Source organism: Chenopodium album, chromosome 8 (genome assembly GCF_948465745.1).
Source record: "Chenopodium album chromosome 8, dcCheAlbu1.1, whole genome shotgun sequence".
Classification (NCBI taxonomy): Eukaryota; Viridiplantae; Streptophyta; class Magnoliopsida; order Caryophyllales; family Amaranthaceae; genus Chenopodium; species Chenopodium album.
Genome location: NC_137841.1, coordinates 42,501,571 through 42,521,772, shown reverse-complemented (window position 1 = coordinate 42,521,772; position 20,202 = coordinate 42,501,571). Strand labels below are relative to the sequence as shown.

General features: G+C 40.8%; 1 long non-coding RNA gene and 1 other non-coding gene across 2 annotated transcripts; both read right to left on the bottom strand.

The window, feature by feature from the left end:
* Positions 1-617: 617 nt before the first annotated feature.
* Positions 618-9,659, bottom strand: LOC145556061 (uncharacterized). The gene is made up of 7 exons (XR_014091703.1): positions 9,559-9,659; positions 9,348-9,482; positions 9,194-9,258; positions 9,053-9,110; positions 2,448-2,687; positions 1,813-2,340; positions 618-729 (listed from the first exon to the last, which is right to left on the bottom strand). It is a non-coding gene; the product is annotated as an uncharacterized LOC145556061 (long non-coding RNA).
* A 4,471-nt stretch (positions 9,660-14,130) lies between these two features.
* Positions 14,131-14,237, bottom strand: LOC145556936 (small nucleolar RNA R71). Its single transcript, XR_014092027.1, has one exon. It is a non-coding gene; the product is annotated as a small nucleolar RNA R71 (small nucleolar RNA).
* Between the last annotated feature and the right edge of the window lie 5,965 nt (positions 14,238-20,202).

Below are 20,202 nucleotides of genomic sequence, written 5' to 3'. Positions count from 1 at the left end.
TATCAATGTTCAAGTTAATAATAATGTAATACTACTGTTATAGTTATTAATAGTTTTATAAGCTAAATTTAAAAAGTGAGTTAGGCCTATATGAATTATACTAAGTAATGGCCTATGTTCTTTCAAAAATAGATAAGGCCTATATGAGCAATATAATACTAAGTTAAGGATTATATTCCCCAAAAGCTAAGGCCTATATTCCCCCAAAAAAAAACTAAGGCCTATATGAACAATACTAAACTAAGAGCTATATGAACAAATAAACTATGACACCGGAGTCTGGTGACCAACCCTACCACCACTCTTGTCCGCGTCATCTTACTTACGAAGCTGAAATGAAGGACCACCTAAACAGTTACAGAACAAGTTCTGCAACATCATCTCCGTCATACGCTTAATCTTAATTGCCACCTCCTACCGCTCCTTCTTTAACGCTTCCTGCAATTGTTTAGAAAATTATGCCTCCATCTATGCCTGCATCTGCACTTTTTCCTCCTCTATTCGCTCGGCAACCTCAGCTTGCACACGTTCCTCCAACTGTGAATCTATGGAAGGATTGTACGATTACAAGCCTTTCTCAAAAGACGGGCTATAAAACAAACTAGCAATTGCACCAAGGCCCTTCACTACACCCTTTTTCCTACCACCAACTACCTCCCAGTATAGCGGCTTAGGGTCCAATTGTGACCCTTGAGTGGAAAACTCGTCAAGATTCTTTTGGTACGCATCCTGTAATCATGAAAAATCATATTCAGTATAGTTGTTTAGGGTCTAGTTGTAACCCTTGAGTGGAAGACTCGTTAAGGCAACACATACATAATTTGGCTATTATGGCTTAAATGAGCTTCTAACTTATCCATTTCCTTTGTTTTTGCTATAAACTAAGACATTATCAATCAAACAACTCATATTCACCACATTAAACATGTTTATAGGTTGAAATGGCTTGATAGTAGACATTTTCAGGCAAATACAAGGCTATAGGGTCATAACTAGGCTAAAATTGCTTAAGTGACTTTCTAACTTACCCATTATCTTGGTTTTCTCTATATTCTAAGATTTTATCAATAAAACAACTAATATTCACCATATTTAAAATGTTTAAAGGCTGAAATTGCTTAATAATAATCATTTTCATGAAAAGACAAGGCTACAGGGTCATAAATAGGCTAAAATGACTTAAATGACTTTCTAACTTACCTGTTTTCTTTGTTTTCGCTATATTCTAAGATTTTATCAATCAAACAACTCATATTCACCATATTACATGATTGTAGGGTCATACATAGGAGAAAATAGAAAAATTGAGGTTTTATATTTACCATTTTCTTTGTTCTGTTTATAAACTAAAATTGAACCTAACATACCAATATTGAAAAGTATTAGGTTCCTAAAGTTTCAAATCAAGTATAAGTGCCTATGTTATACTTTCTTCCTTAAAAAAGTATTGGGTTTTTCTATATAATAACCCTACTGTTAATTAATTTTACTTTTCTACGTTGTGCCCTAACATATATCACTTTTCGCACTGTAATCCCAATACACAATTTGTTTCAATACGGTAACCTTGCCGCTATCCCGCCGTTAAAAATTCCATTAGTGGGGCTCACTCTCAATTTATTAATATTTTTTTATCGATTTTCTCGTTGAAAAATGTTCCATTGAAGATTTTCGGGGCTATTTTAGCCCTTAAGGGTCCAAATTGAGCTCAGATTTGGCAAAAAAAAACTAAAATGCCATTAGTTAAATTCTTAGTATATGTAACTCCTTAAATTCTTAGTATATGTATCATTATATACCATTAGTTATTACCGTTTTCTTTGCATGCTTTGATGCAGAGATAGAGTCTTGGAAGTGTGACGGCTCAATTGGATTAGACAGGGAGCCGCCCCTCTTGTTCTTCTTAGCTTTTTCTGACCTCTCCAGAAATTCCTTGTCCTTTCTTTTCTCCATCATTTGCTGAAACATACACTGTCCCATCCATTTAGGAATTGACTTGTTTCTGACAAAAGCATTGTATGTAATCTCTTTCAACCTCTTATGGGCCTTCTTCTCATACTCCTTCACAAGGGTATCAAGATCAAAATTCCAAAGGTATTGTTTTTGCAAAAAAATTTAAGAAAAAATAAAAATTATATGTTTAATAAGTTATTATAATAAGTAACCAACACACACCAAAGTTAGACAAGTTAACTAAACTTGGTTGTTATATAATGCCGTGAATTGGTTCCACCAATGGGTCTTAGTACCATTGTCAACCTCTTCATAGTTAAGCCATTGTTTGCGCCGATGTGCTTGAAAATACTTGTAATGGTGGTGCTCACGGTGTTATCATCGAACCTTAGTATCAATAAGCAAACAAATGAAGTCATTACATACATAAAATACAAATCTAACAAAGATTGTTCAAGTTCAAATGCAAATTAAGCTAACCATGATTAACTTACCATAACCCTGTAAGGTGCAAAGTTCTTCTCGCAACGAGGGTAGCTACCTCACCCATGGGAGAGTTATCGTCTTGCATCTCACGAACCTCAATAAATGTCCCAAAACTTTGTACATGTGACTCTGGGGATGGGGTAACCTTCGAAGAAGTTTTCGTATTTGCATGGCCGGCTTGTCGGCAGAAATAATTCTCTCGGGGTTACATGTCCCAGTATCCGACGACTAACACAAACCATGACAACCTATATTAAGAAAAACATTACGAACATCATTAAAAATCATATAGTCATGTTATCGCGATCTATAAGGTAAAGTCACACATAACCTTAGCTTTGCAAAATATCAATAATACACAAGTATATTAAATTAAAACCAGGATGGTCTTTTAAAATAAATTGAAATCCATTATGATTACATAATTAAAAATGTAAAACAAGGTTATAATCAATCTCCTAAATCTCAGTTGAATCACCCTCCCCATCAACACTAAGATCATCATCAGTATCGTTATCCAAAAATCCGTCATCCTCATCCTCGTCCTCACTATCAGTAGAATCAAAATTGGACTCATTTGGAGGGGCATCGAGCATCACTTCATCATAAGTATCCGAATCTCTAAATCCATCTTCATCACCTTCATAGTCTAGAATGTCATCCGGAGCACAAAGAGTTGGAATGTCAGCAGCGGTTTCTTGTTGAAAGTCTTGGTCAACTGGTGCATCAACAACAAACCTAACCTTTGTCTTGAACACTGCCCACCATTGAGCCTTATCTCTTTTCAGAGTTGGGTAAGGAGCATAGTAGACTTGGTTAGCTTGGTAAGAAAGCACAAATGGATCGTACTTGGGTTTTTTTTTTTTTTTTTTTTTTTTTTTTTGTATGATTGACTTTTATAAGCTTGTATTAATCAATTTTCATACCCCTAGTGGAATCCATCCAACTGCACTTGAAGAGAACAGTCTTATAAGTCCGTAGGGCACCAGTGAACTCCAACTCGATTATATCCTCTAAAATACCAAAATAATCTCCACCGTCTTCATTAGATACGCTTACTCCATAATTCATGGTTGACTTCTGTTTTCCATTGCCATAAGTTTGGAATTTAAATTCGTTCACATAGAAATGGCTCCAAGTACGCACTCGCTTAGATCGGCCCATTGCCAAAGAAAATATTATTACATCATTTGGCTTGTCTTGAATCACTTGCCCATATGGCATAATTATATTAAATTGATATATTTTGTGAAGTTATAGCAACAAATTAAGAAAACATGTTGATGTCAGATGCGTAACACACTCACTTTTAACCTAAAACACACAAGGAATTCAGCTTCATGTTTAATCCACACATCATCTTTGCGAATAGTAGGTTGCATTAGAACAATGTGGTCCTCAAATCCACTTCCATATAACTAGAGAAATAGTATTAATGATGGTGGTAAACATTGGATACGTTGAGAAATTCAATGAAATCTTAGTGAGTGTGATAAAGACAAATTTAATACCTCTCATATGGTTCCAGAATGTCGTTATTTCCCAAAATACATAAATGAGCACGTTGTAGTTCTTTCTCATCCAAAAAGTGGCGCACACCACCGGTGAAAGCATGTCCATGATCAACCCTAAATAGTTCCGGAACACTATCCTCCATAGTGCTTTTAACATCATCATGAACATTACGACCTAAGTCACGAGTTTTAGTATCCACTCCTTGTTGGAAGTAGTTAGAGCAAAAGTATCCTATCTCTTCCGTTAGATATGCATTGTAGATTGAACCTTCAACATGAGCCTTATTACCAATTTTACATTTCAAATGATTGAGGAAACTATAATTTAAAATATTGAATAAGTTATATGTTATGCAAACAACTATAGGTGTATCAACAAAAATGGCAGCGATGAGTTTGTTGGAAATAAAACCTTTCAAACTGATACATCCAACGATATTTGACAGGACCACATAACCTAGCTTCATATGGCAGGTTAACTGGTAAGTGTTCCATAGAGTTGAAGAACGCTGGTGGAAATATCTTCTCGGGCTAACAAAGAATTTTTGCAATGTTGTGTTCTAATCTTTCTATATCGCTCAATTTGATAGTGGAACAACAAAGGTCACTGAAGAAAATACTAATCTCATTTATAGCTTTTCAAACATGGACCGGGAGCAATTCCTTCAAAGCAATTGGCAACAATCTCTCCATGAATACATGACAGTCGTGGCTCTTTAAACCATGAAGCTTGCATGTTTGTAAATCTACACATCTAGTAAATTTAGAAGCATAACCATCGGGAAATTTCAAGTTCCTTACCCACTCACATAACACTTTCTTTTGAGCCTTGTCTAGTGAGAATGGGGCTTTCGGCAAAGTGTTTTTCCCTCTCGCATCCTCCGCCACATGTAGTTGTGGTCGTTTGCAATGTTTGGCAATGTCATTTCTAGATGCAACTGTGTCAGAAGTATTTTTTTCACATCCATCACTGTGTGAATTAGTTGGTCAAAGAATTCTTTTCAATATGCATGACATCGAGGTTGTGGCGGAGGAGAAGAGTCTTCCAATATGGTAGCTTTGTTTAAACCAACCTAATTTCTTCTTTTTTAAGCTTGCAAGTGCTTCATGTCCATCTGTTGCCTTAGCCAATTGTTGAACTTGTTGTCATACAACTTCCTCTGCATATTTGTGAGCCAGTGCCCACATGCCATACTCCTTGTTTGGATACAAGGCGTTCCAGGCAATCTTCATTCGGGTGTCGTTGTCAGCCTCATTCTCAGCAACCAGGCGCTCTTGTTCCGCCTTCAAAGTTGCTTTAAAGTTCAGCTGCGCCAGGGCCGCCGCCTCTTCCAGCCCCTTGACTTTGGCCTTGAGGTCGCTGTTCTCCTGGGAGATTCCCTTTAGAGAGTCCAGCTCCGTCTTGGTTTTGTCAAGCTCCTCTCAGGCCTTTTTAAGCGTCGTCTCAGCATCCCCGGCTTTCTTCTTGAACGCCTCCAGGTCTTTCTCCAGCTGATCAATCTTCGACGCCTGTGTCATCATTGTGGCTTCAGTCTCAAGTTCATTTATTGTGCAAGAGTATAAAGCAACGTTTTCAGCGTCTCTGGCTGATTTGTTGGTTCTCTTTACCTCTTCCCGGTTGCGGGATTATAGACGTTTGAGACCGTCTACCCGCAACAGAGCCTGCATAGAAGGAATGAGGTTAGACATGCAGGCAGGATAATACTTGAAGTTCACTTGTTATTTTCTTACACCTTACCCAGCCAGAAGGGATAGAATGCGTTCCAAATTGAACGTCTCTATCCCAGGGATGTTGTCCTTGTCCCTCTTCCGGACGGCGTCAAGCATGGACTTGGCATGCTTCTAGACGTCTGGCAGCGGGGAGAGACATCTGCACCACAATCAACACTTAATGAGTGCGAAATATAGGCGGCACCAATCTGTTGCCGATCGTCTAAGGAAGAAGTCTGTTGGGAGTGGGATTTCACTCGCAAAGGCCACCCTAACTCAGGCGGGGACTCAAATGGGTTAGCCTTACCTTTGGAGACGGCCTGGCGAGAGCCGCCTGCAGCCGTTGTAACCCCTCTTCCAATGGATAAGGGCTTGACGAGATCTAGACCAAAATCGCCGTCTACCTCCGTCATCCTGCCCCCAAGGCGCATTACGGTTTCTTTGGAGCCACTCTTTTTCTTGGAGGGGGTAGAGCCAGTCTGGGAGGAGCCAGTCTTTTTCTTGGAGGGGGTAGAGGCGGAGTTGTTTCCCCGATTGACAAGGTAGCATCTTCAAGACCAAAAAAGTTGGTCTCAATTATTTTGTCGTAATCCTCTTCTAGAATCCGAGGAAGACAACACTTCCGACCCAGAAGGTCGGGCTTATTATTGTACCGGCGCAGTTCAAAATTTTTGCGCCGGCTGGGCGCAGACAGCAAGTAGAAGCGGTGCTTCCAGCCGTCGAACTTGGACACCTTGTCCGAGGTCATCATATACTAAGGGAGGGGGGACAGTGTATACCACGCCCTCCAGCCGCCTGGGTTGCGACTTAAGTAATGCATGTGGACAAAGGCCTCCCAGCCGGGATGCAGCCCTTGGAACTCACAGGCGGCAACGTACCCCAGAATGTTAGCCCAAGAATTGGGGGTAAGTTGCCAGACTCCAAGGTCATAGCCTCTCATAATCGCCTTCACCGCCTCGTAAAGTGGAAATCGGAGCCCAACCAAGGACGCCGCCTCATAGCAGCCTAAGTAGGCGTTAGTGTTCCTCTCGTCGTTTTTCCAAGAGACGGTTCCTTATGCAGGCGGAACCCGGATGGCATAATTGCCGCCTAGGGGGCGCATGAGCTTGAAGTTCTCCAAGTCTCTATCCATGTTTGCCCTATCTTTGGCAGAGACGTGGATTTGGAAAGGGTCATCCTTCTCACTCCATTTTTTCCTCTCCTCCACCTCACTATCCTCAAGCGGTGACATAGGCTCGTCACTGCTCTCGGAGCTGGAGGCGGAGCTTTCCCCGGATAAGTGCTCATCTTGCGAGCAGGGCTAGAGACGACCTCCTCACCGTCTCCCTGATCGCACTCATCAAGGAATGAATCCCCAGGGGTTGAAGGGGCACCCAGGGGAGATCTCTCAGCAACCGTCTGGTTTTTCGTACCTGACGTCTCCCCCTCAGGCTGCCCGCCTGAGCCCTTGCTCCTATAATTGGGATCTCTGGCCGTCTGCATTGTCCGAGCCATTATGTCCTGCTCAGAAACATAGAAGGTCGGATTCCAAGCATAAGGGTGGTCCCAACACCCCGAGGCGACACTCCCAGTCCTAGACTCAGCCGTACCAAGTGACCGGTTGGACTCTAACCTAGGATGTGCCGTGTGTGTTGGTGATGCATCCATTTATTGCAAAGAGTATATACAAGCAGGAAAAACTGAAAGGAGCTGAGAGAGACAGAGGCGGTACCTTTAAAAAGTTGATAACTGAAGGTTAGGCAGAACCGTCTGGGGCAGGCGAAAACGAGCTTGATTGCTTGCGCTTGACTCAGACGTGAAAGCAGACTCTCTCTCTCTCTCTAAAAGTTTATCACTCTTAAAATTTTTTGTAAAAAGTACAAAAAATGAGGGTAAACGGCTACATATAGGGGGTAAATTCAGGGGTACCCCCGTAATTTCCGCAGAAGGTGAACAGTAAAAAAATTGGCGGTAAAATCACCCCCAATGGAAGAGTGACACCTGTCACAGATGCCACGTCACATCTGTGAGGGACAAATGTTTGGGGTAATTTTACCCTGACACGTGGTCCAGTCAGAGAGTGACACGTGTCACCTTAGGGTTAGTCCATATAGGACCAATCCCTGATTGACACGTGTCCTCCCAAGGAAATGGAAAAATGGCGGCTTTCATGGCCCAAATCCCGAGAAAGCCGCAATGCGGCGCATCCCATCAATGATTAGGGCTTGATGACCTAATCAGGGGCACAATTCCCAAGGACCCTATAAATAGGGAGATTTCCTCCTTTTGAAGGCACGTTTTACCATTTATTACACAGTTCACTCTTTGATAGAGACATCTTGAGCATGGAATCCGAGCAGATACCCTCCTAAATTTCCGCACTTTTTTACTCCTATTCAAGTTACTAACTTGACCGTCGGAGGCTGAGCTCCAACCACCTGGAGTCTCCGTTATTTTGCAGGTACAGCTCACGCCGGACCAGACTTTGTGACGTAACTCTCCCGAGGGACTAAAACACCCAAAACACTAAGTTTACGACAATTGTATCTATCATACATCCACTAACGCTCTTTCATTTTCATGGTGACAAATTCTACAACACTATGAAAGACAAATCACATTAATCATTCATACTGAACTTGTATTCATTATAATCATGGCATAAGATACAATTAGAATTAAAATGATATCTGAAAGTCCTTATCATGACTTGAACGGGAAAGTTGATATCACAAGTATTGTTCTTTATTAAGAGATTTAAACAAATGTTGATTTCACAGGCTTCTAACTTTTTACTCATCAAAATTAATGTTGGTCTCACAAGTAATGTAGACCATTAACTATAAAAACTAGTATTTATCCCGATCAATTGCAAGGGTGAAAATCATAAAGCTTATTATTAATAATCTATGCATTTACATTATTAAAATAATTATATTGATCATTCTTAATTAACAATTAAGAATTTCACTTAAACAATTAAACACTGTTAATAAATGAAAATCATAAAGCTTTTTATTATAAAATTATGCAACATATATCTAAGGAAACTTTCCACATTCCTGCCATCAATTTCACAAAAAAAAGGAAATCCAAGCCACAAAAAAGCCACCAACTACAAGTGATAACAAAATGAATTTCATAAAGCTTATTATTAACAATCTTTGCATTTACACTTTGAAATACCACCGACTACAAGTGATAACAAAATGAAACAGACAATAGTTTTAGCCCAAACAATCTATGACTTTCAAAAATAAAAACTTAAAATCTAAGATCTAAATCCATATTTTTATAAACTAGCAATGAACATAACCCAAAACAGAAAATTAAACAAGTATTAAATTAAATGGAAATTATGGTTTGTAGAGAACTTAAAAAAATAAAAATAAATAATTGAGATGACATACGTAGGATGCAACAAAAAAATAAGGAGGGTCGGGAGTATGGATTGTCGGCGTCGGTGGTCTGCAAATATGTTGAATTTCGACCAAGATTTAGGCATTTTCGCCCTAAAAAATTTATAAAAAAGGAGGAATTCAACAACTTACCTGGGTGGCGGCGACAAAACACGGAGGAGTGACGGTAGGAAACGCCGGCAACGGTGATCGATGGTCTGCAAACGTGTTGAATTTTGACATAAAATTAGGGATTTTTTCCCACATTAACCAAATTATACAAAATAAAAGGAATTCAACCAATAACCTGGGTGGCGGCGACGAAAAACGGAGGAGTGCCGGGCAACAGCAAATGCGGGCGACGGTTGTTAGCGAAACGCCTAATATGCGACCCAAAATCCGGTACATTCCGTTTTGTTTCCCATCCCAGTCTTTCGCAACACTTCAGGTTTACTAGTTAGGGTTTTCGCACTACTTCGATAAATTTTGATTAAAATACAAGAATTCAAAGGGCTTACCGACGAAAACAGACGCTGGTCGGAGGATGTTGCGTCGGTGGGAGGAGGTCATGGTTGTGCGACCACTATTCGCCTACTTTGTCTTCTTCATTTTCCCTCCCTCCTATTCTTCAAACAAAATGAAAATGATTGTATTATGTTCTTATTAAGTTTTTGAAAAACAACGACCGAAATTGCGACCGCATCTGCGACCATTTACACGGCCGTAGCTATTTTCTTAAAAAAATAAATTAAATCTTAATTACGTCTGTTACAATAGTCGCAGAAAGGTATCTAACGATTGCGATTACTAAAATCTACAAATGGTATTTCAACTGTCGCAATTGCTAACTATTACAACCGTATTTCTGACGGTCGTAAATAAACGATCGTAAATTTGCCAAATTTTAGTAGTGTAATTTGAATCAAAAGCAAGAAATCACGACAAGCGAGCCTTACCCGTTCATTATTTGCGTCTAGAGCCGCCTTTTTCTTTTCAAACTGCTCTTTTCTTAGTTGATCATCCAATTTGGCAGGTATCTTATTGGCGTCCACCATACTTTTAGCTTCTTCTGCAAAAAGAAAATCGGCTAGTAAGATACCTTATAACAAGTTTGTTTAAAACAACAATTAAGACAATGATAGCTGGGATAAACAACATACGTCTCTCAAACATGGTGCTTAGACCACAGGCAGAGAGAAACGCCTCATCATTCAGAAAATCCGCGTAAGGTACTCAATTCTTGGGTACGATTATTTGAGTCCCATCATCCAAGGGGGTGGTGATTCTCTCGAAAAACCTCGGCTCTATTATTTTCCCACACCCCTAGATGGAATACGAGGAATGGAGCACTTCTTTCCGAATAAAGCCGAATCCTTATTTTACTGGCGAAGGAACCGATTGTGGCCTAAAGAGGCCGAGGAGATCAAGTAAAATTTCTCCTTCTAGCTGGTCCACTTAGACGGCTTGTAGTGCATATGAGCGAAAGCATCAAAACTTGGCTTAATATTTTGGAACACAAAGGCGGCAATATAGCTCAGTATATCTGTCCATGAGTTGGGGGTAATTTGTCAGACACCTAGCTCATACCCCTTCAAAATCCTTTTAATCCCCTTATGAAGAGGGAAGTGGAGAACGGCTTTGATCATAGCCTCATAGAAGCCAAAATAATTGTCGGCATTCTCAAGGTCATTCTCCCATGCCACAGTCGCTTCCAAAGGCGGGACGCTAATTACCCAATTAGGCCCAATAAGATACTTTTCCTTAAAAGCTCTAAAGGTAGACTTCAGGTTCCGTATGTCCAAGGTGGACATGTGCGCCTCGTTAGGCTTTGAAGTGGATGGGCATTTAGTCGTATGTTAAACCTCATAGCTGGCCTCTGCCTGACGAGAGTTCGGATCCAAAGCGGTTGAAGACTTCTTAGCCATCCTTCGGATCCGAGTCATTTTGAGCAGAGGTGGAGACGGGTCCTTCACCGTCTGCCTCCTCTAAAATTTGTTCACTTGAGGTAAACGGAGTACCACTTGGCGTGGAGCCTTCTTGCTCATCTTATCACTCATACTCCTGATCCGAAGTAATTTCATCGGCAGACACTTTCAGAGCGCGCCTTCTTTTTGGTTTGGTAGGTGTTTGTATAACTCTTTACATCGTGTCCTAGATAGACACGGAGTGGGATTCGGAGATGAGCAAAGCAGGTCCAAATGTCCATAGAGGGAACTCCCAGTTCTAGACTTAGCCGTACCATGAGACCGGCTGATCATCTTAAGTTGTGTCATGTGTGTCAATGGAGAATCCATTTTATTTGAAAAACTATATACACAACTGGAAAAAGTTTTAAAAAGTTGAGAAGAGGAGATACAACTACCTTTGTTAAATTCTGAAAACTGCCTCAAGAGGTGACCGATTGTATCCACAAAAACTGCTGACGTAAACTCAAGAAGTCTACTACAGGCGGGGGCGAAGTCTCTCTCTGTGGAAAAATCTCTCTCTAGACTTGTGAAATGGTCAAAGATGGGAGAGGAGGGGGGGTAAAACTCTATTTATAAGAGGTTTAAAACGGGGGCATCCCCGTCACTCTCCCTGGAGGTGAACATTTTTTACTGTTCACCACTTACAAAGGGGACGCGTGTCACGGGCGCCCCATGGCTTACCACGTCACCCCCTGTGAGGGGAAAATGTTTTGGGTAAAAGTACCCTAGACACATGGCCTAATCAGAGAGTGATATGTCCATTTTATATAGTGTTTTACCCCCGTCCTGTGGTCGTTATTAGTAGTGTTTTTGGCTCTTTCGGGCCACTTTTATTACTAATTTTGTGTGTTCTAGTGTTTTCGTAGTTTTAGTTGTATTTTACAGGAAATTGCACTCTTGGAGCATTTTTCCCGGGCTTTATTGGATCGACTACGGAAGCTAGAAGGACACGACCACTTTTGGAGCCCAAGACCGGTGAGAGTCGGTGATTAAGGGCTCGGTAATCGGGATACCGAGGTATATGGACCGAGTGATCAAGACCCTAAGTGGATATCCGGATTGGGCCGAAGAGATAAGCCCAATCGAAGCTCCGAGCCTCGAGGTGAAGCAAGAGCCCGATCGGGCAGCTTAGCTTGATCGGGCAAGGCGCGCAAGATGTGTGCTGGTGCGTGGCCAAAGGCGCGCCCGGTCGGGTGAGCTGCTAGCTTGATCGGGCGCGGCTGTGAGAAGAGTAGTGCGAGAAAAAAGGCGCGCCCGATCGGGCGGCCTCTAGCCCGATCGGGCGCGTGTTTTTGGAAAGGCTCTTTTGTCGAGCAGTTAGTTTCTAATTAGGAGTTGTTTTAGTTTTGTTTAAGTACGTTTTTAGGACGATTAATTTCAACTTACTTTCTTTCTTAGACTTTCTCTCTCTACTTAGTTTTCTCTCTCTTAATCTCTCTCTAAACCTTTGTTCTTAATTCTTTCATTAATTCCAGATTTATTTTGGTAACGATTTCTCTTCCCTTAATCTTAGTTATTTATTTTATTCCTTTCATCATGATTTATTTTATTACCTTGATTAGTTTAGTTTTTAATATGTGTGAGTAGTTTAATTTCTAGGGTTTATGGGGATCTAATAAATAATATGAAGGGGTAAATTATTGTTGTTGATTATCAATGCTAGATTAATTTCCTATCGATCGATTTAATGCTCTGTGACTAGATTAGGCCTATCTTTTATGCATGAGTTTGACAATATTGATTCAAGAATCGAGAGATGAGAATTGATGTTTAGGTCTAATTTCAATAGGCAAGTTAATTTATAAATGGTTAAGTCAAGATTCGAGAGATGAGATTTAATACCGGTAAATTAATTGTGTGATTGTAATACGTAGCGAGAGCCCTTTACAATCTTGTTAATTGATGCATTGATGATTGACTATTATTGATTATTGGTATTGCATGATGATTTCTTATTGGATTGTTTTAATGTTTTACAATTGCGGCTTGTAAAAGTATAGCAATATTAAATTGATGAATCGAGCAGATGTTAATTTGATATTAAAGGCTATTTTCAATAAGAACTTAGATCTAGTAAATTGCGAGAGCCTGTTAGATCTATGTTGATTAATAGATTGCGAGAGCCTGTTAATCATGTTATTTGTGCAATGTCAATGATTGATTACTATGTTTTACCCTGGAATATTATTTATTGGTGAACCTATGCCCTAGATCCTTTCATATATTGTTTTCTTCCTATTCTCAACCTTAGTAGTTTAGTTTCTTGCTTAATTATAAATATTGGTTACTTAAATAATTTAGATTATAATAATTAATTAGGAGTAAAAAGACTTGTTTCCCTGTGGAGATCGACCCTACTTGCATATCTACCTTAGTTAGTGATTTAGGTAATTATTTTTTATTAGGGGATACGACTTTACCCTGTCAAAATTTGGCGCCGTTGTCGGGGAAACGTTTTATTTTTATTTCTGATTGTTTTTGTAGTCTAGATTATTTCCCTTTTTGTCTCAGAGAGCGTTAGTTCTCTGAGACAAATCTCATATTTGCTTCTAGTTTTTGTTTATGCCCAGGTGTTCCAGATCAGGTTACATCCCATTTGATCCTGAGATCGAACGTTCCTTCCATAGACAGAAAAACTTCTACAAGCAAATCCTGGCGGATTCTGGTGATAATAACAACAATCACCACGATCCTCCAACTGATTATAGCGATTTAGAGGCATCATCAGACGCAGAATCAGAGATGACGGCTCCAAAGAAGCTTAGTGATTATTCACAACCAAAGCTTACGGATTTTCCACATCTCACCCCTACTCCGGCTCTTGATGGGGTTCAATTTGAAATTAAACCTCAATTTATAACGATGATAGAGAGGAAGCAATTTAGTGGAGCAAAGGGTGAAGACCCGAATCTTCACATTGCCGACTATTGTCAATATTGCAACACCATCAGGCAAGCCGGGGTCACTCAAGACCAAATCAGGGAGATTCTCTTTCCCTTCTCTTTAACTGGAAAAGCTAAATTGTGGTTTAATGGCTTAAATAGAACTACACTTGGTATAACTGACTGGGAAAATCTTGTTTTGAATTTCTATAACAAGTATTATCCTGCAGAGAGAACAGCAGTACTACGGAGTGCGATTCAGAACTTTGCCCAAGAAGCCGATGAGTCTTTATATGAGGCTTGGGAGAGGTTCAAGGACTTACAAAGAGAATGCCCTCACCATAATTTAGCACAATGGCAGTTAATCCAAGCCTTTTATAACGACATTGGAAATTCCTCTAGAATAATTTTAGACTCTGCAGCTAGTGGGAGATTTATGAATCTTAATGTTGATGATGCAGGTCAGGTTATTGAAGATATGGCGATACACAATTCCCAATATGGGAATCCCAGAGGATTTGCTAACAAGGGGAAGCATAGTGTCGACTCTGTATCCTTTTTGCAAGCTCAATTAACCTCTATTTGCCAAAAATTAGATAACCTGAGCACTGCTAATGTAGCTAATGTTTCTGCGATTAATAATAACTCTAATGAGGCTTTATGTGAAAATTGTGGTATTGTAGGTCATTGGGAGCAGGATTGCAGGAGTTCCGTGGAGCAAGTTAATGCCTTCCAAGCTTATAGGCAGAATAACCCATACTCCAACACTTACAATCCTGGGTATCGGAATCATCCATACCTTTCCTACCGGAGCACAAATGTTCAAAATCCACCACCACAAGAACCACAGGCGCCACAGCAACAGCAGCAGAAATATTATCATCCTAATGCTAGCCAGAAGAATCAACCACAACAACCCCCCTCATCTTCCGACCCTTCTCTGGCGGAAATTAGAGCAATGTTGGTCAATATGCAAAAGCACATGGAGAGTAGAGATGCGACAATTGATCAAATTCTAGCGCATAATAAAATTGTAGATAATCAAATTGCGCAACTCTCCGCTACTCTACAAGCCCGCCAACAGGGAGCCCTGCCGGCACAGCCGACTAGGCCTACGGATCAAGCATTTGCAATTACTCTAAGGAGTGGTTCAAACTATGAAGGGCCATCTATGCCCAGAGTTGATGAACCTATTTTATTAAATACTGCTAATCTTGATTCAGTTAAACCAAACAATGTAGTTGATAGCCCTGCAGGGCTAAAAGATAATACTAACATATCCAATTCTACATTGCAGGGTACAACTCCAGAGAAGGAGGCTACTCCAGACAAAGATAAGAATGCTCCAAAGCCAATCATCAAACTTCCTTTCCCCAATCGTCAATTGAAGACAAACTTGGATAAGCAGTTTGGTAAGTTCCTGGAGGTGGTAAAAGATTTGAAGGTAACAGTCCCCTTTACTGAATTAATCACACAAATCCCCTCGTATGCAAAATTTATGAAAGAAATATTGACGAGAAAAAGGTCTATTAGTGAGGTAGAGACAGTAGCTTTCACTGCAGAGTGTAGTGCCGTACTTCAAAATAAGTCTCCACCTAAATTAAAAGATCCGGGTAGTTTTTCTATCCCTTGTCATATTGGCAATCTCTTGATTGATAATGCATTATGTGATTTGGGTGCTAGTGTTAGCGTCATGCCATTATCTGTGTGTTCTAAGTTGAATATGGGTAAGTTAAAAGCTACCAATATAACTCTACAAATGGCCGACCATTCTTTCAAATACCCCTTAGGTGTTTTAGAGGATGTCCCCGTTAGAGTAGGTAAATTTTATATACCTGTGGATTTTGTTGTTCTTGATATGGCTGAGGATATGCAAACCCCAATTATTTTGGGTAGACCATTCCTTAACACTGCAGGAGCAGTCATAGATGTAAGAAGTGGTAAGTTAACACTATCAGTAGGGGACGATAAAGTGGTTTTTAATCTGAATAATGCCCCTAAAAGCTCCATGACTGAGGAGAAATGTTTCAGTGTTAATGTGGTTGTGAATTATTCTAACAAGCCCCAAGCTCTTGAAAAAGATCCCTTGGAGGCGGTATCTTGTGTTGCATCCTTTTCAGATGAGATAGACAAATGGCAGAAGGAAGTCGATGCAATAGAAAGAGCACTCTACAATGTTGGTCTTGGTTTCGAGGATGAACAAGTGGAACCGATCGAGCAAGTTGTGCGAATCAAGCATACGGAAAGTGTTCCGCCAGATCAAGTTGCAAGTGTTGAACGCAATGAAAATTTGAAGCAACATTCGATCGAAGAAGGGTTTTTAGTGCGTATAATTGACGATCCCTCAGTCCAAGTCAAGGAGGATCCACCAGATAAGGCGACTTGGCGTCCCACAGGTTATGTCAGGAAGCCGCATCGCAGCCTAAACATCGCTAGACCGGGTGAGAAACCACCCGATCAAGCGTTAGGCCAAGGGTCCTAGAAATTGTACTTGTTAAGAAGGTGGTGCGGGACCTGGATAAACCAGCGCTTTGCGGGAGGCAACCCGTATTTCATGCTTTCTAAGCTAGTTTTTCCCTATTATTTATTTTCTTTTTGAGAGGCGAGGAGAATGTAATTTCACCAGTTTAAAGTGTTGTTGTACAGGTATGAATTTGACAGGTATAAAGACTTAGAAAAATTTGAAGAAGAAAGGAAATCGGAGAAAAAGGGCTGCTCGGGCCCGATTGGGCGAGGCTCGCCCGATCGGGCGCGCAAGCAACCCTGATTTCAGCCTTTAATTCGCCCGATCGGGCGTGGCTTCCCGATCGGGCGCGAGAGGAGAGCTGGAAACGAGCTTTCTTTTCGCCCGATCGGGCGCGCAAGTTCAGTCAGAAAGTCGAGCAAATTCCGCCCGATCGGGCGAGGTCGCCCGATCGGGCGCAAATCGAGTGAGAAGGAAAAGTTATATCGGGCAAAGCTCGCCCGATCGGGCGAGCAAGGGGCGAAAATTCTCTTCGCGTTCGCGCCCGATCGGGCGAAGCTCGCCCGATCGGGCGCGCAACTTCAGTTCTGGAGATTCGCGCATTCGCCCGATCGGGCGAGGCTCGCCCGATCGGGCGCGCCATCAGGCCGTCCCCTTTTTATTTTCTTTTCTCTTCTTTCTTTCCTCATTTATCCTTATTTCATCTTCTTCATTTCACTTTCTCTCTCTAAAACCTCCATTTTCAACCCTTCAACCTACACTTAAATTCAAGAACTCCTCCAATTCTTCCATCAAAACTCAAAATTTTTTACATATTTCTAATCCTTTCACCTTTCTCTTCAATCTAAACCCAATTTCTACCATTTTCTCTCAATTTTTTTCTAAACCCTAAGAGAGAGAAACTACTCAATTCCTATTCTATACACCATCAATGGCTTTCAAGAGGTCCAGAATGGTGAGGGGTGAAGGCTCAAGGAGCCATGAGGCGAGAATTGACCCGGACTTGCAAATTCCGGGATGGGAGAGGGTGGTCATCACCACCCAAGAGCAAAAACAGAGGATGCTTAACCTCATTACGAGGCAGGTAATTCCCACTCGTTTCATTCATCACCCTACTCTTATTAGACTAGGTATTGATAAGCATGTAGAAATATTATTTAAAGGAGTTGGCATGAGCGGTTTCTTTGACATGCATTACGATACTTATGATTATTTAACCTTAGAATTCGTTTCTAGTTTTAATGTCATAAAATCAAATGCCTTAATTTCTCATGTTCAATTTCGGTTATTCAATAATGATATTAGATTGACTTTAAAAGAGTTTGGTAAAATTTTTGAGTTGAAATCGGATAGGCCTCTTGAACCACCCCAAGACAACATTGCCGTTGTCTATCAATCCCTTACGGGGGATCCTAACTTGAACCTCCAACATGCTAAAGGTACTTGGATACAACATCCCGTGCCAAAGATTTGGCAACGGTTTGTTGGCCTTACCCTTTTTGGTAGGCATGAACCCGCCAACGTTAGGCGGGATGAGCTTGAATTACTAGGGTCATAAATGGTCCCTAGGAGTGAAAAGCTCAATATAGTCCACAAAATGGCCAACCACTTCCAACAGGTGGCCAATGCGGCCGAGGCGGGTAGGTCTAGGGTACTCATTTACTTTGGTGGCCTAGTTACACATATAGCGGTCAAACACCTTAGCTTTGTCCCTAACGATGATGGTAAGGTAGCCGGCCCAACTCTTATGGACCTACCCTATCTAGGCAGCCTTAATTGGGTTAATGTCATAGGAGGGGATACTTGGTGGGTGATTCAACGGGAATCGGGTAGGAGGGATAATGCTTTCACTTTACCCCACCCCACCTTGACCAAATTTGAGAAGGGGAAGCCTTCTTACACTTTTGCGCTTGACGGTCAAGGTGAGGTGCAACCACCTCACCCTTCACCCCCAACCCCATCAATCACCAATTGACCACTCACCTCCTCACCATTCACCACACTATCCACCACCTCATCCCTTTACATACGATATCCCCACTTCCTCTACCAACTACAACATAGACCCTAACGCCCCTTATGACTTCTCGGCTTTTAGGAGCCAATTGGATAGGATTGAGACGGGGCAAGGGAGAGTTGAGGGTTTGGTTAGGGATTTGGATGCTAGAGTAGGGTCTCTAGATAGAAGGGTAGGCCATGTGGAGAGGAACCTAGGGAGGGGTTTATACCCCATGTATGATGACTACGCCCGTCGGGGGGCTATTCCCCCCGATTCACTTGTCCCTGATTGGTTCCAATATCCGCAGGGTGGATATACGAACCCAAGTGCCTTTGGTACCTACATCGACTACTCATCGGTCCATGGTTATGGGACCGATGTACCTTTTGGTGGGGTTGGGGGGGAATATGGACCCTAACTACTTTGCAGGTGGTTCGGGGTATGGAGGTGGTGGCTCTAGCCATGGAGGAGCCAGTTCTAGCCACGGCGGGGGCTATTCGAGGATGGATGTGGATGAGGAGTAGGCTACTCTCCCAAGGCAATGAGGGCATTGCTTGATTTGGCTTGGGGGGGTGTTCTTTCACTTGGTAATTCTCTTCTTTTTCTCTCTTTATTTGCTTTCTAGTATAGTTTTTATTTGCTTTTCTAGTGTAGTTTTTATTGCTTTCTTATATATGAAAAATACAAAAAAAATTGAAAAATAAAAAAATCCAAAAATACGTTCCAATGAATTATAAATTATGCTTCCCTGTGCCCCATACTTGAGAAAATTTGTTTTGATTCTTGGTATTTGATGATAAGCATTGTGGATTAGTTGATCATGATTTGATGTTTGATTGCCTTGAAACCTTAACATGCATCAATTTTGTCCAACTACTTGTGAATATAGTGCTTGACTAGTTGATTTGGTTAGGAAATGTGTGATAGTTCCATAGTTCCTGGTATGCCAATGAATTTGAGTATTGGTTTGCAACTATAAGTAATGTTTATATGATTCATTATTATGCGCATTGTGGAGGACGAAGGCATTTGTTCTTTTAGGTAGCCTCCAGATGATTGTAGATGCATTTGTTCCCTTCTTGCTACCCATGTTGTTGCCTTGACTTTTTATTGTTTATTAGCCACATTACAAGCCTATTTTGCCCCATTGGTTACTAGTCCCAAGCTTGGCTTGGGGGAGCTATTAGTGAGTGAGGTGAGGGAGTTTGTAGTGTGCTTATTATTTGCACAATTTGGGTGGGGTTTGAGAAGTTGTTTTGTTGATTGATCATGTTTATTTTTGATGAGTTTGAGAGTTATATTTTCTTGAAAAAATAAAGCATGATGTTATGAAAAAATAGAAGTTCAAAGAAAAAAAATGTAAAAAAATAAGTGAACTTCGAAAGGAAAAAAATGTTCTAATGTTCTATTTGGAGGTAGATCAAAAGGAAAAAAAAAGAGCTTCATTGAAAAAATTCAAGTTGAAAAATAAAGTTTGTTTATTCACTCTATTTCTTCATTATCATATTTTTATGAGTGATTATTGTAAGTGTTGGAATTGTTTATATTGTTTGGAGTATATTTGGTGGATTGTTGTTGGAGTTGGTTACTCTCTAGTCGACACGTGTTGCCCTCAAATAACATCAGGAAAATTGCTACCTTCAAGGCCCAATTCCCAAGAGCATTGTAAAATGGCGCAGCCCATTAGGTTATCCTGACCTAATAAAGGGCGCATTTCCCAACGACCCTATAAATGGGGAGATTTTCTCCATTTTGGAGACATTCATTTATTACAACATACCTACATTCTCTCACATTAGAGAAAACATCTGAACTTGGAATACGAGAATATCTCACATTTACCTTTTCCC